A 27,810-nucleotide genomic window follows, 5' to 3' on the forward strand; every position below is an offset into this window, starting at 1 on the left:
ACTTTTCCTAAGTCAGTAAACTAAGAAGATGCAAAGCCAGTGTTAGCAGTTGGCATTTAGCTCCCAATACTGTGCTGTTAGCACGAATCATGCTACAGCTATGAAAAGAGGTGGTAAAAAGTAAAAAGAGGCCAAAAGTATGATTAGGACAGATGAACTAGAAATAATAGCAGAAAGTGGTATAATGCACATTCAAAAAAAAAGGAGCAAAAATAGAGATGACTTGGGTTTTGATGCCAGCTCTACCACTAACTAGCTATAACTGGAGTAGTCACATTTTGTGAGCTTCAGTTTTCTTATCTTTAGAAGATAATGGCACTTATAGTTGAAAGAGCAGATGATTAGGCAAAAAAAAAAAGTAGGAAAATATAAGTCATCATCCACTTCAGCTAAAATGGGCTGATGTGGAAGCAACATTAATGTGGGTATTTCATTGATTAATGTAGTCAAAAAGTTCAATAATTCAATGTTTTAAATATAAGTGTAAGTCAGCTAGCATTTTACAGTGGCATAAAAATAAAGCAGTTGTTGCAATTAAATAGTTATGCCATAGTAAGTCATTAACTGAGTGAAAAACTTTTGAATTGCATGTGCAAGGCAGACAATAAAAGCTGGTGGATCAGGTAAATAATCTGTGTTTTCTGCCCCCAATATTTGGAAAATGCTTACAGTTGGGGTGAAACAGACTTAAAAGATAATTGCCAAAAAAAAAAAAAAGGTGATTAGGACTATGATTTAGAAGGGACTAATGGAGGAAGGGTCATCTAATCCAGACAGAAGAAAAAAATGTTTGGACCATAAGGAACATTTTTCTTAGGTAGAGAAAAGCAGACCAACATTCTGGGAAAAGAGAATTTTGCATTCAAAGAAAAGACTGGGAAAGATAGAGAATTCCAAGAGGTCTGTGCATCAGTTGTATGAAAGGAAATTGGAATGAGTAGGGGTAAGTCTATCTATATAAATTGAGCATGCTTATCAAAGACCGAGAAAGGAATCAGATGAGATCTGTAAGCAGAAAACTACTTCGATTAGATTTGATTTTGAGGAACCGCATTAACTACACTACTGTACAATAACCTAATCAGGTCACATCTGGAAAATTAAGTTCAATTATAAGTGTTCCATTTTTAGAAAAATATTGACAAATGGGAGCACATGCAGAGAGGCTACTGAGATGGCAAATGAGCTGAAAATTCACTTTAACTATTACAAGAGAACATATTTAACTAATTTCTGCTGCGTAGTGAATGGCCTATCCCTAACCATGGATGTCAAACCCATCCCGCAAACAATTTCACCTAAATCCAATAGTAAAGTATCTTCATTTCTATTCAGGAAAGCTTTATTTTCGTAAGGAAGAATGCAGAATGTTGAGGTTGGTGTACATGCGTGGGAGAAGGAAGAAATCATTGAAGAAGAATAGAAGAGAGAATAGCATCTTTATCTCATCAGTCCTTTGGATCAACATCTGCTATGGAGAAAAGGGAAGAAACTCATAGAACTATTGAAAGGACTTTATGACATGACAGAGAGCTGCTCCTGGCATCTGAAGATAATTTAAAACACAAAGAAGAGGGGACACTCCTTCCCCTTTCTGACATGGTGGCCTGCGTGGGTTTGTTTTTTGTTTGTTTGTTTGTTTTAAGTTTTGAAAACCTTGGTCTTTTCATGGTGGGCAGTGATAAAAGATACGGACAAGTGGAAGTCAAAGCATGGCTGAAGCACATGGTTAAACTACTGAAAATCTTGACCACTCTTTTGAGAATCTCCAAATAGGACAAAGGCAATTTGAGAATGAGGGACAAAGTACCATGACACCACAAATGAAAATTATCCACTCGAGAGACAACTGGCTACCAACTGAATGTGGTTCACCCTAAGAAAGGGTAGACTAAAACCATGATGATTAAATCATATTATAAAGGATGAAATAATAGGGAAATGGGCCAGGAACAAGGATAAAAATAACAGAAATGAAATTTTTAATGAGATTTACTTACTGGGTATTTATAAGGAAAATCTCAAACAGTGAGTTTTACATGGGTTTTAAGTACTCTGAGGCAAAGCACCACTGCTCTCTATAAGGTGGAAAAAGACTGTAGACATAGATGAGAAAAGTTCCAAGTTCCATTGTGTGTAATTTTCAATTATAGTTAACTGAGGTTGCAAAACAAGTAACTGTCATGGGGCAAAAATAGGCCAGGAAAGTTTAAACTAAAAGTTAATGTAGAAATATCACTTTAAGAAGCTATGATGTCTCCAGGTAGTGTGAAGAACAAGTTATAGAAGTTTGGCAAGTCGTCCATCCTATGGCCTAGAATATGGTAACTTTATAGACATAGCAAAACAGCGCTGCATTAATTTTTATACAAAAATACACACATACACACACACATAAATGCACGTACACAGCCACACTTCTCTGTGCTTCAAACCCATTGAGGTTCTTTGTTGCACAATTTTCTTAATCCCTCAGACTATAAATCCTTGACATACATTGATGGCATTAGCAAAATATTTCCTTTTGTTCCTGTAGGGTAATTAAAATTAAGCATAACCCTGTCTTCACACGGCCTTGAAAGCTGCTACCAGGACTCAGAATTTTAGACTCCAGCATTAGGCAAATTTACAAGAAGATAAGTAGGGATGTGGACAAAATAGGATGAGTGTGTGTGTTCCCATCTAGGAAGTTGCTAGCACTTGACATGGATATGCAACAGTTTGCTAGCATCTGGGACCACAGATCTAAGAAACTAGTGCTACTTGTCCATTAAGATGCTTACAACAGATTTAAATAACTCCCATAAAGCATCTAAATCTGTTTCTAATCCAGAGACTAGCATGGATACCTCGGGAGTTTCTGGCACACATAGCATGTGAGTTGGTCAGTATCAATCCATACTTTTTAAATATTAGTACAGCATATTTCTCTTATTTCCACATTAAAAAAAAAAAAACTACATCCTTATGGAGCCTTTTGGAAACCACTGCTCTCCAAATCTTTTTGATTCTCTGCTACCTCACTAAAATTAATTTAAATGCATTCTTCATATATTTGTTGGTTTATTGTATAGACGTATAAAGCAATTACCATTAAGTTAGCTATATTATAAAGTATGCACAAAAATATGTATCAAATAAAAAATGAAGTAAATATTAAATGAATAGTATTTGTAAATACTTGCATTTTATTATATTTATTAATGATACAATATTAACAATGCTATAGATAATGATACAAAATCAGTACAAAATTCATGGTAAAAAATAGTGCCCTAATAAATATAACTACTTAAACAGTTTTTAATACCTAATTTGTGAAGTCTGTCATAGCTTAAAAGGAAATGTTATCAGAGAGTTTGTATATACCAATGACAGAAGTGCATCATTGGCCATCTTTCATTCTCACCTATGGATATTCCAAGGTTTCAGGTTTTATTTAATTACTTTTAAGATTTTATTTATTTATTCATGAGAGACACAGAGAGAGAGGCAGAGACATAAGCAGGCTCCATGCAAGAAGCCCGATAGGAGACTCGATCCCGGAACTCCAGGAACACACCCTGAGTCAAAGGAAGACACTCAACCACTGAGCCACCCAGGCATCCCAAGGTTTCAGGTTTTAAATGGGCTAATAAAACTTTTTCACATACTAATGAAAATTCAATTCATCCAAATGTACTACATTTTTAAATTTTTAATAAATTGATTTAGAATTTATTAAAACAACTTTGGAAGGTTTTTTTTAAAGATTTTTAAAAATTCTTTAAAACTTTTCCATTGTGTAATATAAGAGATTTTTTTTATAGAAGACTCACTTGAATACTATTTAACAATAAAATTCAAACAATTCCAAGCATGATTTTTTTTTCAAAATACTGTCTCCATAGCACATATATTTTTATTTTTTTTTATTTTTATTTTTTTTAAATTTTTATTTATTTATGATAGTCACACAGAGAGAGAGAGAGAGAGAGGCAGAGACACAGGCAGAGGGAGAAGCAGGCTCCATGCACCGGGAGCCCGACGTGGGATTCGATCCCGGGTCTCCAGGATCGCGCCCTGGGCCAAAGGCAGGCGCCAAACCGCTGCGCCACCCAGGGATCCCAGCACATATATTTTTAAAAATTCTTTCTCATCATCACCTTAAAGGAAAATACTGCATAGGTACTTATTTTCATTACTGTTAATGTAGCATTCTACTCTAAGCTGTTATTCATCAGAAAGCTTACTAAGTTTGGGATTCTTCTCTTTTATTAAAGAAAAAGCATAACTGGTCTTTAAGTCTCTGAATGCTTTTAAATGTTATTGAGTAGCAGCTAGGTGCCACCAATATCCATTGTCCTCTTTAGTAAAAGAGTGTCACCAAACTTTAGCTGAGCACATGGACTTGTACTAAGGTTCACATTCCTCAGCTTCCCTTGCAGCTGAGTAAGGCCATGAGAATGAATTCTGGCAAATGGGAGGTGAGGTTAAACCAAAAAGGAATCTACCTGATTGTACCCTTCTTTTCCTCAGATCCCCTTTCCTCGATGGCCAAAAGATAGATTTGGCACTGAATTGTCTTTATGCAAATAAAGTGGCAGAGCAACAAGACAGAATGAATCCCAATCTTCAACCAACATTAAACTGTCATTCTAGCTCTGGATTACACAATTTAGATTATTCTACACGAAAAAGAAAAACAAAAATAAAAGTTCTGGCATATTATTTCTGTTCCACAATGGATCATCTTGAGCAAAACTGGACTTTGGAGAACCCTGGCTAAAGATAAATATCCAGAAAGTTGTTTTGTTTTTTTTTTTTTTTTTCAGAAAATTTATCAAAAGGAGGGATCTAAGGATCTTCACGTTCTACTTTTTCTTTTACTTTGTTTTCCTGGTTAATTTTATCTCAAAACTTAATTACAGATAATTTATTTGTTCAAACACAGCTTTGTATAGTTTAACAACATACACAGCTTCTACTAAAATGCTACATTGGGAGTATCTCATTGAATGTATTGTTTAACGAATGATTCACTTAATATTCTCTACATTTGTTTAAATATACCCTGTGCATTCATTCTATCTCTCTTTTTACCTTTATTATTCCTTTCTTTGTTCAGTTTTATCCATTTCTACAAATATACCACTTGCCATTCTCCAATATGTTTATTTTATCTTCCATTTTAATACTAATATTGCTGCTATAAGCTTTTTTTTCTCCTTAATATGCCTTCTTTATGTTTTGCGTGACCAGTGTCTGACTTTGAGAAAATTTTTGAACTTTCTATATAGATTTATCAGATAGCTCTGAGAGGCCTTATGCTCACTTTTAAATTTAAACTGATGCTGATCCCCAACATAATTAGTCCTCAGATCTACCTGACCTCCAAATGTGTGCACATGTGCATAACATAATACCTACATATATCAAGGACAGTATAGCACAGGACACATTGCCTGGGTCCAAATCCTTGCTCTATCATTTATGAGCTGAATAAACTTGAGCCAATTGCTTCCTCTTTCCATGCATCCATTTCCTGGGAAATAAAATGAGAATAATAATAATCATGCTTAATTATAGGACTGCTGTGAGGATTAAATCATGTCAAGTGCTTAGAACAGTATCTGGCATACAGCAAGTGCTATAACTGTTATTATTTCAATCAACTATCTCATTAGACTTAGTTCATTGGACAACTTTGAAAATCTAGCATTTATGGTTCTATATAATGGGGTAAGCAGCACAGAAGTTTTGGAGATGCTATCAATCAAGACATACCAAAGTGAGAGAGGGATTTTTACCAGTAGACAAAGTCAATTTGTTTTGTCATCTAGGCAGAGGTCCCCAAACAACATTTAATTGGAACCCAGTGACTACTGGGTACATTCAGTTACATAATGTCTATGCCTGCTTTCACACTACAACAGAGCTATAGTTGCAACAGAGACTGTAAAGGCCACAAAGCAAAAAAAAAAAAATTATATATATAATCATGTCCTTTACAAAAAAAAAAAAAATTGCCAACTCTCCTCCAGGTCACAGTTCACAGTTTTTTTTATTCAAAGACAACAAAGACTGCTGAGCTCCCTATGTACCTGAAAAGAATAGCTGTCTCTCACACTTGCACACATTCAGAACACCTTTCTGTTCTCAGGGTTGGAACTGTTCATCTTGGTTTACCTCTCAAACTGCACCATCACCATTATGAGGTTGTTCTAACTAGCTTCTCATTTCGCATCATCTCAAAACTCTCCTGCAGTGGGTACACACTTTGATGCCTTAAAGATGCTAACCTCTTGCTCACCTTGCCTGGTAGGGGACCCTGATAGATAGGAAAATAGTAAGGAAAGAAGGAAGGAATCCAGAAGAGTGTAAAGGCAATTGGTGTCCAGGTACAATAGTGAACAGTGGTAGAGATAACCCACTTATTTTTAATGTGAGCTCCACAATTCAAAACCTATAGATCAACTGCCAAGAAGTTTTATCCCAACTTAAGTCATACCACCCAAAAATACATATAAAAGAAGAGTTCAGAAGTACTGATTTTTTTCTGAGATGGAAATGACTCCAGAGGTTGTCTGACATAGGGGTCCTCAAAGTATGATCTAAAGACCCTGGGGTACCCTGAGACCACTTCAAATGTTCAATTAGGTTAAATTTTTTTATAATAATACTAAGATACTGTTTGCCTTTCTTAAGTTAATTTTCTCACAAGGGACAAAGTAGTTTTCCAAAGGTTACATGACATGTAAATCACAACTCACTGGCTGTAGCTGCCTTCTATTAAACTAGACCTCAGGGGCACTGGGTGGTTCATCCAGTTAACCATCTACCTTTGGCTCAGGTCATAATCCCAGGGTCCTGGGATCAAGCCCCATCATCAGGCTCCCTGCTCAGTGCGGAGTCTGCTTCTCCCTTTCCCTCTGTTTCTGCTACTCCCCCTACTTGTGCTCGCTCTCTCTCTCTGTGTGTTACATAAATAATTAAAATCTTTTTAAAAGAAGAAATTATTTGATTTATATTAATAAATATTGGGCCCATTTTATTTTAAATTATTAATAAAAAGAAATGTTTTAATTTCTCAATTTTAGTTTCTTCTCTGGTAAGCCAGCAATATGCTGATAAACTAGTTCACTTAAAAAAAAAAAAAAAAAAAAGCTCTTGGTGGTAGCATTTGCCAAGTTCCATGATGTAAATATTCTGTCCACGGTTAATTTCATGCTACCAATGTTTTAACTATAAGGTTATTTAACAATTGGCTCACAGTTTAGACAGATTAGCCCTACAACAAAAACAACAACAAAAAGCTTTATATGGCCCTAAGAACTTTTGGAGTATAAAGGAATCCTGGTATCACAATGCTTAACAACTGTTGTTCTAATAAAACCCCTTCTTTCCACAAATAAGACAGTGAGAGCCAGATCCCCTTATCTGAGGTAAGTGTCTGGACCCAGGTTACCAAATTAATCAAGTGTAGAACCTAGACTAGAACCCAAATCCCTTTGCTACTATTTCTCAAAGCTGAACCAGAAAGAAAATGAGCAGTTTCCCAGCACAGTGAAGCACCTAAACGTGATGTGATATGAAAGATAGAGAAAGCATAGTGATGGATGGTAAAGATGAGACAGGGAGAAAAATATTTTTTATTAGAAGTTGCATAAGACATATAAGTCATAAGGATTTTTTTTTTAAATAAAAGGACTCCAGAAGTAGGCAGAATTAATAGAAAAAGTAGCCTCCTAGGACCAGAGCCTCTTTATTCCTTAAATCTCCATCCCCAGTGAAAAGAATGTTCTAACAAAGGATAGAATCCTTTCTAAAGAAATAAATTATAAGTCAGGTAAACACAGGGTGTTCTGCAGTTCCCCTTCACTTGAAGGATGGGGGCCCAACAGTCCACTTTGAAGGAGAACAATTGCAGCCTGACGGCCTTAGGACACACTCTATGCACTTCATCACAAATCAAAGTCAGTCTCCAAAGGAGAGATTCTCAATCCTATCTGTAGAAGTAAGTCCTCAGGTTTGCTCATCACTTCCTAAGGAGAGGGACAGAAAAACCTGGGGTCAAATCTCCCTTATCTGAGTCAATCAGGGTGTTCCCCAGGTAGAGTCAGATATATGCTTTATTATGCCATATTCCTAGGAAAGCCTATAAAGTACAGACCAAGGTGACCGGGGGATAGCACGCTAGTAAATCCATATAAAATTTATAGCAATCTGTAGAACACAATCCTAGTTCCCATTAGTAAGTCATAGCGGCTCCCTTAAAATTCCATGTGTTTCCTGATCTAGCAGGTTTCATGGAAATGGAGAGTATGACAAACTTTCAGGAGCCAAACAATATCTCAAGCCACAGATCAAGACACCACTTAGATCACAAGAGCAAGGGCTCAGCAACTGCACTTAGTGTGTTAACACAGGACATTTAAAGAAATCACTGATAACTATGACACAATATTCAACTAAACTGAAACACGAACAGTCAAGAATAAATTCCAAAAAGGTTTAGAAAGTTAACATTTCCCTCCAGAAATCAATAGTAGATCATCTTTTAGAACTTTAGAATATTCTTGAACAAAAAGTATTCATTTTCTACTCCTCTCTCTAAAATATCCATTCTGTCATATTTTGTGTTTTGTTTTCCTAATACTGATCATGGTCTGAAATACATATTTATATATTCTTGTTTGTTGTTTGTTTTATCTCTTCACCCACTCACAGAATATAAACTATGAGAACAGGAGCTATATCCCCAGAAATTACCACAATGCCTGCCACACGTAGGATCTTAATAAATATCTGCTGAGTTCACAAATGTATGAACCCAAGGTCAATTTCTCCTCTATTCCATTTTTCCTTGTCTTCCGTCTTCCAAATCTCACATGAATGTTTCTCATTGGCAGACACTAAACTGGAACCATATGGAGAACGGGGACTTGGGAAATGCAGTTCCTTATTTTTCCTCTGCCTGAGAATGTGTTGGTAGTGAACCTAAGTTGAAAATAGATGATCTGTCACAGGGGGTTTGTGTGCTGGGTCTCACCCCAGGCTCCCATTGTGCTACTTCAACAAGGTGGTTATAAAAAGTCTCCTAATATCTCCAGAGCTCCATCAGACATAAATGTAAAAGCACTCTTCTCCTACAGGAAAAGACTGGAACAATGAGAGAGTCCCCCTCCATAGGCATTACATAATTGAAGTGATACTGAATTCCATATGAACAGAAACCAGACGTAAAATATAGTAGGGCAGAACAAAGAAGGGTGGTGGTGGTGGTGGTTATTTTAATTGTATTCTACTGCTTAATGAGCGGCACTCCTGATGTCAGAACAGGCAGGAAAGGGGTCTGGTGTGAGCTACATGCAGGTGTGTAAGCAGCTAATGGAAGTGACAGCTAAGATGACATGTAACCAGGGTGCTGAAAAATGAATTATCCATGTGGTTTAAATGGGCCAAATGATATATTGGAACACCATGTGGTTTAACACAAAGCATGGCATTCAAGATGGAAGATTCAAATCCTAATCCTGGCTCTCACACAGACCACTTTTCCGAAACTGAATGAGTCATTTAAACCACACCATGCTGTGGTTTCTCTCTCAGGCAAATCAGTGCAGCAAAATGCATTGCCCAGTCACAACACAGGATGTTGCAAAGAAACTAGGGTAGTAACAACAAAAGTGGCCTATTCTGAACACTGCAAGGTGCATGTGTTGTGCAAAATACTGGCTCTTATGTGTGATCGTCAAAGGTAAGCCTCTCATGAAATTAATTCATCTAAACTGGTCTAGTGCATTAGAAATATTACCCTTCATTGCTTTAATTCTGTATTCCCTCTCTTTATATGAATCCACATTACATACCACAAACATTCAGAATTAGAGAATTCATTTTAGTTATAGCAACTCTTGCCAATAATTTGCAGTGTTTTACCATAGCCTGCAAGATCCCCTCTGGCCAGAAATATGCATCCTTGTCCCTGTGTTCACAATCTTATATTTAGTCCCTGCCAACAGGCCGTTTAGGTTGCTCCAAATCAAATAAACTCTGAAGCCCACACAGTAAGTATTAGATCATTACTGAGCAGGCGGTACACAGGCTGGAGGTGCAAACAAAACTCAAGGCAAAAGGGAATCACCAGACCTGAAATTAGACACAGAGGCAATTATGGCAAAGTGGCAAAAGCACAAGACAAGGCGTCAAAACAGCTGAAGGTAAATACCAGCTCTGTCACTTATGGTCTGACCGTGGTCAATCTCGAACAGGACTTCGGACTTCAGCTATAAACTGGAATAATAGATTATGCCAGGCAACCAGGCAAGAGCGCGCACATTACTCAATTCAGTGAGTGCTGATTCTATGGGCAGATAAGCTTTACAGCCACACTGCTTCAGGCTCAATTGTCGCTCTAACTCTAACCATATAACCTCGGGCAAGGTATTGCATCTCTCTGTGCCTCGTTTTCTGATCTCTCAAACAGTAAGAGTGGCCGCCTCACACTGAGGTGCGAACTAAATGAATTAACCGGAATGAATAAAGCATTTAGAAGTCAGTGGCACATGGTAACATTCAATAAACACCAGCTACTATGACTCTCTGCTCGGCACGGGGGACCCTCAGATCAGGTAAGATATGATCCATGCCCCAAAGAGGGTAATTTCGGTTCATTTTAGTTTTTGTTTCTTACTAGCAAGGAAATTCCATAAAATTTGGGAGTTTACTGCAATGAGGTTCCTTGTGTGCCTTTGCAAGCTCTCTCTCCCCCAAGAAATACTCATCAGTGACAGTGGTATTAATTCCCTCTATAGAACTGCTGTATCACAGAGAACAAACCAGAGAGCATGGGACTGGGAGCAAGAATAGTGATAGAGGTACCAAAAATCCAAGCAGTTTTCATAACTTTGCTAGAAATAAGACAAGGGGTGGCAAATACAAAGAAAAAAAACTTAGTTTTATTCTTCTACTGAATCTGTTCTTTACTGAAGAGTCTCATGAGTGAGGAACAAAAAACCCCAAGTTTAATGAACTCTAAATGAAAGACACCGTGAGATGCTATTATTACAGTAGGTTTCCTAATTCAGTATTTCACAGTAATGACTATAAACCATTTGCCTTCTTTCTCAAAACACTAGCCCTCCTACTTTGCTCTTCTCTCTCAGGTGTCCTCACGGGAGGCCCCCCCATATTTCTATGAGAGATACTACATGAGCTTCCCATCACCAAATACATCAATTTACCTTTGTCGGTTTTTCCTTCCATCCTTTGTTTTTTGTACATCATCCTTCTGCAAATGGAAGAAGTGTCCCTCTTTCTCATAAAGGCCACCCCTGTGTAGGGAATCCCATCCCCTACTCTACTTTTCCCATATTTAACTACTGCTATCCCTTCCTGTACCTGCACTGTCCCTTTCTGCTGGCTCAGCATAAAAACTTAATCAAGGGTTTCAAATTGTAAAAGGTAAAAAAAGAAAAAGAGTTTTCCCTCAGTCCCACACACTCTTCTGACTTCAACCCTACCTTTCTTATCTTTTTGAAAGCCACAGTTCTCAAAGCAGCTATCTACAAGAGACATCGCTATTTCTTCACTTCTCTTTTTCACTTTAACTCATTCAAAGCGGGCCCCTGTTCCACTGAAACTGCTCTCACTGAGATATCCAATGATCTCCATCTGTACCTCTAAGTCCAACAGACTCCTCAGTTTTTGCTAATCATGACCTGTCACTGGCATTTGACCTTGTGAACCACTTCCTCCTTTAAACCTGCACACACACACACACACACACACATACACACACACATTTTTTTATTCAGTGTCAGCACAGCACAAACTCCTGAATTTCCACCTGATTCTGTAGGTGTTTTTACCAAGGTCTCTCTGTGAGCTCCTCCTTTGCTACCTACCCATTTCCTAAGCTTTGAAATTTACCAACACTACCCCTAAGATTCCATGCTCATCTCTCTGTCCACACCTCCCTAAGTGATCTAACATATATCTAGAGATAATCCTTAACTCTACCCTCCTACTCCTTGGATCCATTCCATAATCAAATATTTTCAATTTCCTCATTTATCAGCTCAAATATCTTTTCCTAATAGACTTCTTTGTATCCAAATATATAATTAGCTCTCTCCCCTTCCCCTGCACTATATGGTGCCATACATAATTTTCCTTCTCCAACTCTATTACACAGAAATACAAATCATCATTTCCTTCTGTTCGTGTTTTACAATCATTAGAATTTACACACTATCTGTCCTCCCCACTAAGCAACTTGGGTTGCATGGACAGCTGTCCTCATGAATCTGCTCAGACCATCTGAATTTCCCTTTGCAGATAATATCTTTTTCAATAATGCCAAGAACTAGTTACCAATACCCAAAATAGAGTATATGACACTGAACAAATGCCCATGCATGCACACGCGCGCGCGCGCGCACACACACACACACACACTCTGAACTTCAACTAATAATGAAATATTAGTGATCCACACATATATTTTAGAAATTAATGCCCATGTGATTTGCTCACTACCACCTACCCTTCTCCTGCTGTTCGGTAACCAGGTCATCTCTTCCATTAAGCCACTTCTCATATCTGAGCCATTCAGGCATTATTATTCGCCTCTTCTTCAGAGCTCACAAAGAAGTCCTTTGTTTCAACCCTAAGATAGTTCAAGCCTCGCTTTCTAGGGAAACCTGTTCTTATTTATCTTTGATTTTTCTACCATCTAGCAGATATCCCATTATAAATATGCTCAAATTATTTATATATTAATTTAAATTGGAAAAACAGGAAAAGAAGCAACTCATTCATTAGTATAAAAATAAATATTTTAGTATTACATTTGATAAAGTCGGTAGAACATTTAAGAAATTTCCTTAAATCTCAATAAATGAATATTAACAAACCAAGGGCAATATTATATATTCTCTGAGGGAAATATACATTATTCTTTATTAGAAAATGAAATAAAAGTAATAATTAAAGATTAATATTAACTAATGTGAAAAAAATAAAACTGCTACTTATGACTACTTTTTTGAAAAAATAAGTATTAGGCCACTTCCCTTAGGCTTTTTCTAAAAACACATAATGGAAATTATTTAAAGAAACTCAAAAAATTTCAGGAAAAACACTGTCTTCATATGTAACGTTAATGGCCTAATGATGTTAAAATAAGTAGCACTGTCAAAATCAGGACAAGAGAACATAAAGAATTATAGGAGTTGTGCCTAACAATAAGAAATTATTGCATAGGGAGCACCTCTTGCTTCTCTTCTGCCAGGTATTTGGAGAATACTGATAATTTGGTTGAAGGTAATCATGTTATACTTACATTGGTTTAACTCCAAACATGTATTTAGATTGTACACACACATATATACATATATGTGTGTGTTTGTGTGTGTGTGTGTGTTAATCATGAAAAGAAAATTAAGAAACAGCCTTTTTTCTCAGAGTCTGTCTGGGTGAGGAGACATAAAAATAAAGAAATCACTTCAATAGTTTTGTTTCTATGAGTAACAAAGAAATAAAACAGGAGAGAAGGTAATGAATGAGAAGGATGAATGGTTCAGAACTGCATAAGAAAAGTGATGACCCCTGAATAAAGCATGAAAATTTGTTTAAATGTTTTATTTATTTATCGTCAAAGTAATGCATTATAATTGTTGGAAAATTGAGAAGTACAGAATAAAATAACACCTGTAATCTAATACCACCACCTAGAGTTACACATGATAAAATTTTAGACTTTCTTCCATTATTTTCTATCTTCTTTACATCTTCTTTTACCTTATAACTATGTTTTCTAACAGCACATGTTATAGGCACTTTAAACAAACTGGTGAGCTCAAAATACTTATAAGTACATTTGAAATCTTTTTACAAACGTGATTTTTATAGAAGCATCATATTAAGTTATTTGCCATAATACACTAGTCTATCTGCTCATGGTGGGATTTTTATTTCTGGTTTTGAGTATCCTAGAGTTATTAGGTGTACAATTCTAATAAATAGTCGTTTTCATAAATCTTTTTTTCTCTTCCTTTAAAATTAGAATTTGGTATAGAAATCACAAGGGAAAGAATGGTACCTTTTTTAAAAGATGAACAGAAATTTCATTGAATGATCAACATTCAACACATGCCTGATGACAAGATAGGTATTTTAGGCCTCTGGAAGAGAATGTACAAAAGTATACAATATTGACGCATAATAGGGGTTTAAAATTCATAAGCACATTGTCTTGCTAATCCATAAAGATAAGTCAGGTGAGGAGGGATGGGGTATGAAGCTGAAGAAGTAAGTAGGAACCAGATCATGAATATGCTTTTATGCCATGATCAGTAACTATCTTTTATCCTGCAGGCAATGGAAATTCAATAAATGTTTGCTCAATGTAATTGATTTACCCACTGAGGAAGAGTTAGCTTCCCTAAGCAAATAAGACTAATAATGGGATATCTAGCAAGGGCTCAGGTGAAAATATTATTTCTTCAGGAAGTATACCTTATTTTCCTAGCTGAGCTTAGAGGAAGCCCTCTCCCAATTTATTCCAGACATCTAATTAATTAATTAATGCAAAAATTAGAGACACAAATATTTTTTGCATGCTCACACACATTGAGTGTTAATGTTAAAATTTAGACAAATGCTAGTTACAAACTTTTGCTTAGGGGCAGTCTTTTCTTTGGTTAGTGGTCCATTGATCAGAGTTCTACCTCCTGACCTTTTGCACAACACATTTGTAATTCATGATATATGTTACCCATATTTTATTTCTTCAAGATGAAGCAAGATGTTTAAAATGTGAAAAGCATTCTAAATGGAGTGAAAAATTCTAGCCTTGAAAATTTTATGATTCGTGTTTATGAATTTTTCCAACTTTCAAAATTTTCAGTTCAATAGCAAATTTTTCTTAGCAACTCATGTATCAATTCTTAAAAATGCATTCCGCTTAGATTTCATTATAGAAATAAATTTCATTTAAAATTCATATTCATTAGTTTACTTAATATTGAATTTTTTGAGTAGCCTTATTAATTAGTGAAACTGGTTTAATCAGGTTTGATTTACTTGCCAGCTTAATCAGATTTGCAACCGACTTAATAGGAATTCAACACAAATGGATCAAGAAGTGCATAAGTGTTAGGAAGCTGAGTGGTTAGCTTGCAGGAGACATTTATCGGTCTGCCTTACAAAGGGAATGAAGGGCACTGGTAAGCCATGCAAACCTCTTGAGTGGAGTTCTGTCAAGGGAATTACTAATATGATTTCTCTTTTTCCAACTCTGACACTTTATTTGAAACTCTTATCACTATCTACCCAAATACAAGATTACTTAGGCATATGATTTTCTCCCTTGAAAAAATATATGTGTTAGCTTTCATTAAATTTGTATTCTTAGTGTTGTTAAAGCCAAAAAGGTCTAACAAATTCTACATGGACTTTAAAAAACATAAATATTGTTCAAATTAATAAAGACTTCATATGTATTCTATTAATACATTGTGGGAATTTCACACATATACTTTAGTCAATTAAACTCATCTATGCAATAAATGTGATTTTTATGATTGGGTGACTTCATATACTTTTTAAATGTAATGATCACAAAAGGGATAATATGGAAAATCCTCTAGGACGATTGAGACCAGACAACCTGTAATGGTGTTCTGTCTCTGCATTCTCACACCCTACATATTCTCCTTAGTTCCTGCTCTGATCCCGGAAAACAATTTCAACCAATCAATATGGCTCTGGAAGCAGAGAGGCTTGGCCAACAGGAGGCATAACTGGAGGATTGAAAGAGATAGTGGCCAGGAAATTTTGATCCACACGTCCATCTTATCTCAACAGGGAAGTTTTAGCAGTGGCTGTGTCCCCTGACAACTATATCCCCTGAAAACTAGTTAACAGACTAGTTGTCAGAGGTTAGCTCACACTGGGCTCCAGAAAAACCATGTCCTCTCCTTGTCCCACCAGACTGTGGTTATTAATGGTTTCCTCACGGGCCTCAACATCCCTTATTGGTTCTCTTAACCCTACCAACACCTGTGTTAATAGTCCCTCAACCAATTTTCTTCAAGATCGCAGGTGAGTATGTATTCTGTTTCCTGCCAGGACCCAAGCTGATACAACCACCAAGTATCAGCCTATAAATCCTTGCATTAAGTTTCTGCTACTTAAAGGAACTTAAAAGGTTTTGGGTTTTTTTCCTACATGATTTATGTTGCATTTAGGTCTAACTGAGAACCTAGAGGAAAAAGCACTCTGGGTATTTCATACAACTTGAAAAATAATTTTACAGTACTTATCAAAAATTTATCATGATTCTTCCCTTGACCCAGAAATTCCACTATTTAGGTTTTATCATTTAGTAATACCAACATAAGCATTTAATGATATACCTCAGGGATCACAAACTAAAGGGCCCACGAGAACCAGGCAGGTGCTCTAAATGAGGAGAGACTGCCAGGTGCAATGTGACAGCGAAGGCAGGGACTGTGGCAAGTGGAACAGACAGGAATTTATAATTGCTGCGGCCTCTACCCTGCCAAAGCTAGTTACTGCAATTCAAGAACTAGACCCGGTGGTTATTGATCTTCAGATTTTTTTTTAACAGAAGCCAAAACCTGCATTTTCCTCTAAATTCTCTTGATTTATAAATATTGACTCAATTAAAAAAAATTTAAGCAACTTGAAGCCAAAACCAGATGAATCTGTGTTCTTAATGTGGCCCTCAGGAGGCCAGTTTTTGAACATTGATGGATGTTTTGGCTGAATTATGTGAATTATGTGAAATAGCAAACATTTAGAGACAAAGTGAATGGCAATCACGAGATAGATTTTAGGATATGCACCTTCTAGGGATTCGTTTGTTTCAATTACAAGAACAAGGCAGTTCTAGATGTATGAACCCAAAAGGATATGCTATGTATATTTTTTTAAAGCAATATCACAATAAGATTGTCATATATATGTAATTAAACAAAAATAAGATTTAGCTAAGTTTCTGAAACTATAGTTCACCAAATAAATAGCTTTGTTGAACTTTAGTCCATCATGAACTATAGCAAAAAGAAGTAACACACAGTCAATAAATATTGGCTATCAAGTGCCAGGAACATTTCTTCTTCTTTTTTTTTAATCTTATTTATTTTTTGACACAGAGAGAGCACGCACAAGCATGTAATAGGCAGAGGGAGTGGGAGAAGCAGGGCCCTTGACAAGCAAGGAGCCTGATGTGGGGCTTGATCCCAGACCCGGGGGTCATGACCTGGGCTGAAGGCAGACGCCTAATTGACTGAACCACCCAGGCACCTCATTGCCAGGACATTTCCAAGAAATGTACATGTAAAAAAAAAAAAAAGAAAAAGAAAAAAAAAAGAAATGTACATGTATTAAGTCAATTGAATTTCACAACAACTTTATGAGGAAGCTGTTTTTATTTTCCCCGTTTAGCTGCTAAGAAAACAGGCACACAGAGTTTGAGTAACTCATGCAAAGTTACACAGCTTATAAGTTGCAGAGCTGGGAATCAAACTATTGGTTTAGCTCAAGAACCCAAACACTTAACTTTAATAATACTGCCTAAATGTTGTCCATGAAATGCTCCAATAATATTAATTCAAGATAAAATAGCTCTTTCTATTGGAAAGCAAATAACCCATAAACAATCTTCTATATCCCTACTGTGTAAGTTTTTACCAAGGCCTCAGAATTTATAGATCTATCTTTCAGCTAAAACAGTCAATACTGTCTTTTAAACAGTCAGCCAAGAAACAAACACTTCAGTTTCGAGGATGTTTTGTGATAGACACTGAAACCATGACTTAAGAGAAGTCAAGGTAATTTTATCTTCTGTGGAAGAAAAAAAGAGCTAAATTGACCTTGTAAACTCAAGAAGAATAAAGGAGAGCAAAACATCCTGAAGACATGCATGCCTTGTAATATCCGATGCTCTTTTTGTTAAGTATGACCATAGTAAACATGTCCATGAAAAGTCAGACTGTTTGGCCATATGGGCTTACTACACAACAGGTAGTGTGTTGGAATATGCTAGAACTTCAGAATTTTCCCTCCACAAGTTTCCACACTCCATCCAACATTAGTCAATGTGGGGTTGAGTTCTGACCAAAAGAAAGATTATAACTTTGTTGTTAATACTTCTCAGGAAATGGCAATTTTATGGCAAAAACCATGGTCTTGTTAAGATTACATCAGTATTTAAACTTACACATTCATCAGGGATGAAATTTGGCATTTCTTTCTTCTGTCCTCAAGCACTGATAATTCTTATCCTAATCCACTCAATCCAACATACAGAGTTTATCTGCAGGGCACTTTCAAGTCATTGAAACAAATGGCTCTTTGTTCTTGTTTTTGCTTTTGCTTTCCTAATAAAGATAACTAGATATATTACATAGTTGCTTTATCTGGGAAATTCCTGAAGTTGTTAAAATTGATTCCTTAAATGCCTTATACATCAGAGAAAAAGACTGTAAAATAATATAACACATAACCAAATTACAAATTTCTATGAGGACATGACAAATAAGGGAAGAAAGGGAATCTTTCCATGCCAAATTCTGCCAAATAATGTGAATTCATTCAGGGAGGAAATGGAACAAGAAAGTTAAAACTAAGAGACAGGTAACAACTTAGAGACTAACAAGCTTATTTCTTTCTTCTCTCTGCCTGTCCATCCTCATGATCATCTACTTTGGGCCACAAAATACAAGGCCATTTCCAAGAGGTAAGGATATGACAGCTAGAAGATAAATGCATAAAATTATCAGTTCTAAGACCAAAGCTTTACCTACACTAAGGCCCAGAGTTGACATATTCCCAAGTTATATCTGAAGCAAAGTTCCAGTTAAAGAAAGAAATAGACCAAGACCAAGAAGGACAGAGGTATCTCCCCAGTGAAGCCACTCACTCTTCCAAACCAAGAGGAAAGTTAACAGATAAGCAAGAAGAAAACCCCTCAAGGATATTATAGGATTCTACAGACCAGATTTAGTTCTTCCAGCAGTCTTTAGACTAATGGGTTTCCTTTCTTACCACTTTCTTTGAGAATCCAATAGAGAAATGCAGTCCAGAGGTTTCTTCAGGACCAAGAATTCCAGGGATTATTATTAATATTGATCTCTTCTCACTCCATACAAAAGTCTCCTGAAGTGTTGATGGAGTGGTGGAATCATGTGCTCCCTAGGATGCTTTAAATACTATGGACCCCTATCTCCCAGGAAAATGCACATGCAACAGCAGTTAACTTAATTTCAGGGTGACTGCTGAAGTCCATCCAAGGTCCTCCCAGAATATAAACTACTGCCCTAGATAGGTGCAAGATAAAACTTAACCCAACCATACATTTACAGTTTAAACTATAACCTAAAGATAGGCGACCAGAAAATCTATAATTCAGACCTCATTTGTAAGATACAAAAACATATAACTACCTGCTTTTTAGATATTACAACCAGAATCCCACGAAAGCTAGGTCCAAATTGTGTGAGCTATATAAATATAAGGACTTAACCTACCTGGGCTTGAATCACAACTCTACTATTTGATTATCTGTGTATCAAAAGCACCTGTAATTCCAAATATAATTGTATATATCTTATTAGGTTGTGATAAAGACTAAATGTGTTTTTATGTGCAAAATACTTAGCACAGTATCAAGTTAATGTCAAATAAATGTTACACTGTCATCACAGTGTTATTAGTATTATCAATACAATATTAATAAAATTAATTTGATATTAAAAGATGAAACTCTTCAATTCCCTAAAAACAGCTTGACATCCTGCATTTCCTATCTTGACTAACTATAGCATAACATAGTTAATTGTCTAAATCAAAAACCTACGAAATATCTTCTCAGTCACCTCCTCTCTACCCACACTCACCCAGCTTATTCCCCACCGGCACAAAAAACTCTCTTGTCAAAATCCTATTCATTATGTTATGTCTCATCGAACTATTAACATTTTACCAAAAATACGTCTCTATCTCTGACTATAATCCTCTTCTCCACTAACTTTATTGATAATTTCTCCTATTTAAAAAATCTGATTAAATATCACTACCTTTAGAAATATTTTCATAATACCCCACCAAATGAGATAGGATTATTTACTCTTCTCTATGTTCCTTTCTGTGAATGTCCATGACACGCTTGGCCTGAATCTGATGCAATAATTGTCACAGTTATATTGTAGTGGTTAGACTTCTTATTTATATGAGCAATCATTAGGGATTGTGTCATGTTTAGCGCAGTGAACCCAGGTCCATCACAGTACCTACCTAGCATAAATAAGCACTTGAAAAGGTTTATTAAACATATATGGATAAAATCAAGGATGGTTTTGATAGTAAATAAAACATGCCTTACAAACCATTCTCCCCAACCCTGTTAATAGCTCTGAGTAGGATAGTAATTTTAGATAACTTTCTAATCATTCCTGGGAATGGAAAAATTAGAACTTCATCAGTGAGGTATTGTTTCAGAGGAAAGCAATCATCCCCAAAAAGTCGAAGTGACACTGTTCTTCCTCCTATCGGTTATATAGTTATGGAATTTTGCTGACAATAGCCAATTGGGTATAACCCAATGAGGTTCAGGGACTACAGACTTGTTACAGTCAACAAATCTCTTCACTTTCTTAATGTCCCTGTTTATCTCAAGATGCGTTTTCCCAAAAACAGCTCTTACATTTTATAAAGTTTTTTAAACACAACATACGATATCCGTCCATTTTTATAATAAAATATTACTCAGACAGACATTACTGTTGCACTCTACAAATTCTGAGATAACATGCCTGAAAACATGTCCTTCACTACCATAATTTAAAGACAAAAACATGAAATGTCTAAAAAGAAATGCTTCAAAATATCTCTAACTTTCTGGCATTGGACAAAATTAAGTTACAGAGTTTAACCAAAGGGGAAAATATTTCTAAACTGAATCTATTTGTGATATACTGGTTTAAAATTCAAAACTGCCAACATATTCTGTTTACTCCCTTGGCATCTGTTGCATCTGCCAACTGGTGGCCAAAAAATTAGAGCAGACTTAACTAATTAGAAGGGTCCCCATCTGGTAGCTGAACTTCTTGTTTATGCTTCCTTTACATTCTAAGTACAGAGATTCGAACCAGAACTTCTGTGGTTTGTAGCAGAGGAGGCTCTCTCTGGCCAGCCTACTTGCTTATTGTCCTGCGGAGCTGAACTTGGCACAGATGGGAATGTTCTCTATATTTTATGGATTCCCTTTCTGTGTGCCCCTTGGGATGAATCATCTTTGCCACAAGAGTTTCCATTGTCTCTCAAAACACTTTCCCAATCATTTTTATCTCTGTGGGCCTAGATCTAAGATTATGAGTATTTGATTGACAAATAAAACTCATGATTTGGTAAAGTCAATACTTTCCTTCCTAAGAATAAAACTAAGGGAAAGGATTAAAGGAAAATATCATGGTATAGAATGTTTCTTCATGGTTTTTATTTAATCATTGTGAGTACAGTTTCATAATGAAGGAAACTCCTGGCGGAATCATGCAGTGTTCCCAATCTAGGGCCCTGAGTAAAGGGCTTCTGTTAGAATTTTTGCCTTGCCTGCTATTAGTTGTGTGTCCCTCAGCAAGTTGACCTAATTCAGTTTCCTCATATGCAAATTTGGAACAATATTTTAAATGCTGTTTCAGGGAACAATGAGAATCAAATAAGAAATTATGTGCAAAGTGCTTACACCAGTACATGGCATAGAGAAAACTAGCAAAGGACCTATTATTATTGTAAATAGAAAACTAACATTTTTTCATATAATACTTTTTAAATTAGGATACATGATGCAACATTTAGTTAATTTGAAGATCAGTCATTTTGTTATATCTTTTAAAATTTCTCCTAGAAGCATGCTGATTGCTCTGAGCATATTCTAGTCTGTATCAGAGGAAGATTAGAAACATGCTAGGTAGCAGAAGAAAGCAGGAGTTCAATTGCTGGCTGTATTATGAAGTGAAACAGAATGACTCTATTCACTTTGTCACATTTTGCCTATTTTCCAATGTTATTTTTTCTTCTAAGTGGACATGAAGTGATTAAAAAATGTGAAAACAATCTTACTTGGAGAGACTGAGGAGTTGCTGAAACTCTGCTAAAAACCTACTATGTGCCAGCACTGTTTTAAGCCCTGGGAATACATATAAAGATGAGTAAGACATTTTTTCTCTGTCTTCCAAGAGTTCACAGCATTTTGTGGGATCCAGGTGCATGAATAAATAAATACATTTCTGTATAAATAATCTCAAGTCTGTGTTGTAGAGTCCAGAAATATTCATAGGACAAGTGACTTCTGAGATGAATTTTAAAGGATTCATAGAAGTGAGTGGAGCTCTACATGATAGTTGAGAGTCATTCCAGTTAAAAAAAAGAGCAGTGTAACCTCAGTCATGGAGTAGAGTTGAGAAACAGTATGATGCTCTTTGGGTTGATACAGTTTAGAATTGCCGGAACTTAATACACATGGCAGAAAAGCATGGCAAGCACCAATTATAGAAGTTCATCCTACAGTGGCAATGAGAAACTACTGAAGAATTTAAAGCTGTAACATGGCATAGACAAATTTTCATTTTAAATTACTTTCAGCAGCACTGATGACAGGTCTGATGGAATGGTCAAGATGAATTTTTGCAGCTCAGGCATTGACTAAGGAAAGATAACCTCACCTCAGGCAGTAATAGTTTGAATGAAGTAGCTAGGATAGGCTTCCAAAAATGGTGTAAAATATGGAAGCCTCGTTGATTAATCAGATCTGGGTGTATGCCAGTATAGTGAGGGAGAATATGATACCTTCATTTGTATTTGGGAAACCAGAAGAATAGAGAGGCATCCTTTATACTAGAGACCAGCGTAAGAGAAGCTAGGCCAAGCAGCAATATAAGGGGTTCAGGTAAATTTAGAGAGCCTATTGTCCATGGGGGCATGGGCAGAGCAAATTGGTTATAATTAAAATCATGTGAATGAATGAGATTATCAAAAAAATTCATAGAGTGAAAAAAAAGAGTAGTCCAAGAATGAAAATACAAGAAAAAATGAATTTTTTCATTTTGAGCAAAAAGAGGAATAAAAATCCACAAAGGTACTAGAGAAGAAATGGTCATAGAAAAGAGCCAAGGGAGAATAGAATCATGGAAGTCAAATACGTAAAGAGTTAGAGGAAGGACAAAAGTTGACGAATGCCCAATGGAGATCCCAGTGGAGAACCTAAGAACTAAAATGTGTTACGAGTTAGCCTGGACTTTGGAGTTAGACAAAATTGGGTTCAAGTCCATCGTCCACAATTTGTGTGACCTGGATATGTTTCTGAATCTGTAAAATGATGCAATGTATCTCTTTCTAAGGTCTGTTGGGAAGACTAAATAGATCAATGTAAGCAAAGCACCAGTTCTGAACAAATATGTTATATAATAATCTCTCAATAGGGGCACCTATTTAGGTTATTTTTTCTCCTAAAAGGTTAATACTATAAAAAAAATCCCATAGTTCAAATTTTCTAGTTGACAAGTTAATGGTATTATCTCTACCTATTTCCCTATGAGAACTATGTGTTGTCTCCCAAACACCTGGTACGTACCCAAGCATATGTATTAATGAATGAGGCATAATTAAAAAGGCAATTCATGGTCAATTTTTATAATTACAGGTCTAACGCTTCATCAATCTAGATAATATCTTTAAATATAATTAAAGTTACAGAATTACAATCATGCTTTGATGGAGCTTAGATGGAGGATTTATCACATTATATGCAACAATTTCAGAGATTTAAAAAGACTTTGGCTCTAAAGTGGAAATAACAGTTCCCTTGCCTGTCCAAATCCTCTATTCTCGTACCCTTAAATTTAGACACAAACTACCTGTCACTGTTGCTCTTAGAAAGAAGTCAAGCAGAAAAACATGAAACAAACAAGAACTAAAGGAAGCATGCCATATAATACAGGTGCAAACACAATTTGAGTGTTACCAGATCAAAGACATTATATTAGGTCATATAAGGTACCCCAAGAGACTCTTCCCTCAAGAAACATACCGTCTAGTAGCAGAAACATGATATTTTAAAAGATGAAGATACCAAATCAGCATGAACCCTCAGAAAAGACTTCAAAAGGAAGATTTTATCAGAGGTGAAATATTAAATAAAGAATAAGTTGATTCATTTAACAATACATATCATGTATCTTTGTGTCAGGCATTGTTGAGGTTGTTTGAGGCTGAGGGCTTAGTGGCAAATAAGAATTTATCAGGGGCAATCCTTGTCTGTTAAGCAATAACTGAATCATTTATAGAGGGAGCCACCCATACAATGATCTGAGGCTTTCCACTGAGTTATTAAACAGAAGTGCAAGAGAAAATTAAATATTTTAAATATAATATTTAAAAACCTCTTGCAATAAGAATAAAGACTTGAATGTTTTAAAATGTCAGTAAAATTATAATTAATTTGATAACACTGCAATTGATACAATTCACATCTTTCTTACTATTTCCTTGTTAGCACCCTTTATATAATTTGTCAAAATAAAATGAATAAGGAATGGCCCAGAAATTGAACATACTGTGTGGTCTCTGTTAAGCTCTGTAGTCAGCTGGAAAATAAATTCTGCACAGTAAGTTAAAAAAAAAAAAAAGGAACAAAGACCTTGACAGAACCCCGTTATTATGGACAGGGACTTCCTAGACCCAGTGCATGTCATGAAATCCTACCAACGTGATAACAACTGTGTGTTTACATCAATGAACTATGTCTGGAAAGAGAGTTATCAGTGCAGCCCTCTTGATCTTTTCAGCTGTTTTTGGATCTTAGGATAGTTAGTTACCATGAATATTTAAAGAAGCAAGCTCACAACTACTCAAACATAGCGTAGGCATAACTGATGATTGTTGGAACTGCAGAATTAAGACACTCTACAATCAGATTCAAAAAATACTTTTGAAAATATTTTAGGTGCATTTTTATTTTTGTATAATGTAATGTTTTAAAAATTCTAAACAATTAAAAATGCATAATGAAATTATGGTTAACCACATTAAACTGCCATTTTATAGCTCAAAAACAATTTCATATGTCTAACCTAATACATAACCTGGGAAATGCCATAGTTAAATATTGTAAATGTAACACTGGACTCATGTAACCAGCTGCCAAAGAAATAAAACCTTACTAATGTGGTTGAAACCCTTACCAAAATAATTGAATTCCTCTGCCGAACAGTTAAACACTCTCACCTGCAAGTCCCTTCCTGATCTCAATCCCACCTCCCCACCTCTGCCATGGACATGACAACTATCTTGAATATGATGATTATCCTTACAAGCATTCTTTATCCTTGATTCAAACAGTGCCCTCATGGCCATTCTTGTAGTTTCCTTGAGCAACATGCATAACAGTTCACCTAAGATAATACCAAAGAGTAGAAGTGCTGGCTTATTATTTATATACCTGTCTTGCTAAATATTGCCATGGTTCTCCAATGTAAGTATCCTAATTTATATTCTCACTGGCCAATTAAATGTTCATATGGCTCCCCATGCACCAACACATCAGTACCAGATATCTTACTCATTTCCTATCTGAAAGGTGTAAAATGGTCTGCCACTGTCAGTTTTAATCTAGCTTCCTATTTACCAGTAAAATAATTACTTATAGATATAAATGTAGTTTTCAAACTTGAGAGTAAACTGTATATATACTCTAAGCTTATGAACTGTCTGGGTATGTCCGTAGGGTTCGAGAAGAGGACCACTTGAAATCTATTTGAATATGAAGCCATTGAAAGATGGGCAATTCCTGTGCACATACCTAGCACAATGCCACTTGGATAATATCTAAGGGGACAAAGTGAGACTGGATATTGACAATAGAAGCCAATGGTCTCCACCATTCCCTTCTCTGGATCAACCTCAAGGACTTATGAACAAATCCTAGAGAGAAAAAAACAACCATAGGAGTGTTGTTTTTTTTTTCTCCAAATTTCTTGTCCAAATCTCAAAACACTACAAGTTCAAGGTCATAAGGCTTTGAAGCCCCTGTAAGAGGGTGTATTACAGGTGGCATATACCTGTTGTCTGCCATTTTCCTTTCCTCTCCCACTATGGACCTGGCCAAGGCTCTATGATTCCAGTGCTCTTTAGGCTTCCTCTGTGGCTAAGCACACCAACTGCCAGGATCATAGAAGGTTTCAAGTATTCTTCCCAGTTGTTCTGTTTTGAGTGTGAGACTAGTTTTGCTTCTTCTCAGACTACTCTGTTCTCTACTTCAACTTCTCCCTTGCCATTGCTTCCCACCTTCAACAATGAAATAGACTATCTCTAAGTTTACACTAAGAATGAGTAAAAGGAAAGGAAACCAGGCAACATGTTCCTATGTGCTTTGATGTAAAATTTAATTTATGTGTCCAACCAGACAAAGCAGTAATTACACTGCCTTAATTATGATGGTTGATTTCAAGAGACTAAAAGTATGAAAGGAAGGAAGAAAACAAAGAAAAAATAGTTAATTTTAACATTTTGCTCCTGTTTGTGATTATTTATCACACTTTACATCTAAGTCCTATATCCTCAAATGGACTATGAGCTCTTCCAGTGCTGTCAGCACCTCTTGTGTCCTTTGTGTCTTGAGGCCCTACATATGGCACTACAAGTCCCTTGCGAGTATTTGTGAATCGTACTATTGGTCTACACTTTGAAATCCACATGACTAGGTGAATATCTTAAAGAATTAACTCTTAACCCTTTGGTTTTCCATAAGAAAAACTGATTGTTGTTAAATAAATAAGTAATCCAATATATTAAATTACCTTTCCTTGAAAAGAAGGATAGGAGATGGAAAAGAGATGTGCTTATTTTTACTTAGAAAAATAACTATGACAAAATTCAAACATTTAAAAAACACTTTCAAATGCTTTTAGCAAAAAAATGTTTGGGGGAAAGAATGCTTCAGGATATTATGATTCAAGCACTAGTTTCTCTCTCTCTTTCTTTCTTTCTTTCTTTCTTTCTTTCTTTCTTTTCTTTCTTTCTTTCTTTCTTTCTTTCTTTCTTTCCATCCCTTCCCCATTTCCTCTCTGTGTCTCCCTCTCTCCCTCCTTTCCTCCCTGCCCCCCACTTCTCTCTCTCTCTCTCTCTCTCTCTCTCTCTCACTCTCTCTCTCTCTCTCTCACACACACACACACACACACACACACACACACACACACACACACAGAGCCCAGGTGTTCAGATCCCATTTCAGAATGCAAAATGAGGTCCTTCAATCTTTTTTTAGTGACTTTCTGCCACTATCTATTAAATTATCTGGGAGTCTGGGACAAGTGTCACCTCCAGGGTTCTCTTCCCAAATATTCTCAGGGTTTTGTTTTTGTTTTTGTTTTTTCACTTGAGGAGTGGATTTTTCACTTAGTATTGTTCTCAGAACTACACTCATTCTTTTCTCTTCTACTTTGTAATGCTGGGACTAGGAGTCTATAAACGTTCTCAGGTTCACTTACCTTTCAGCCTATCCTAATAGGAAATCTTGGCAAGTGGCATTAAGCAAGAGAAAAGGAAGAAGGATGTTTTTCTCTTTTCTTTCTCTTTCATTCTTTATTCTTTCTTTCCTTTTCTTTCTCTCTCCATCTCTTTCTTCCCCTCTCTTCTTCTTTCTTTCTTTCTTTCTTTCTTTCTTTCTTTCTTTCTTTCTTTCTTTCTTCTTTCTTTCTTTCTTTTTTTTCTTTCTTCTTTCTCTTTCTTCCTGTCCTCCTCACC

The sequence above is a fragment of the Nyctereutes procyonoides genome, unplaced genomic scaffold (genome assembly GCF_905146905.1).
Source record: "Nyctereutes procyonoides isolate TBG_1078 unplaced genomic scaffold, NYPRO_anot_genome, whole genome shotgun sequence".
Lineage (NCBI taxonomy): Eukaryota > Metazoa > Chordata > Mammalia > Carnivora > Canidae > Nyctereutes > Nyctereutes procyonoides.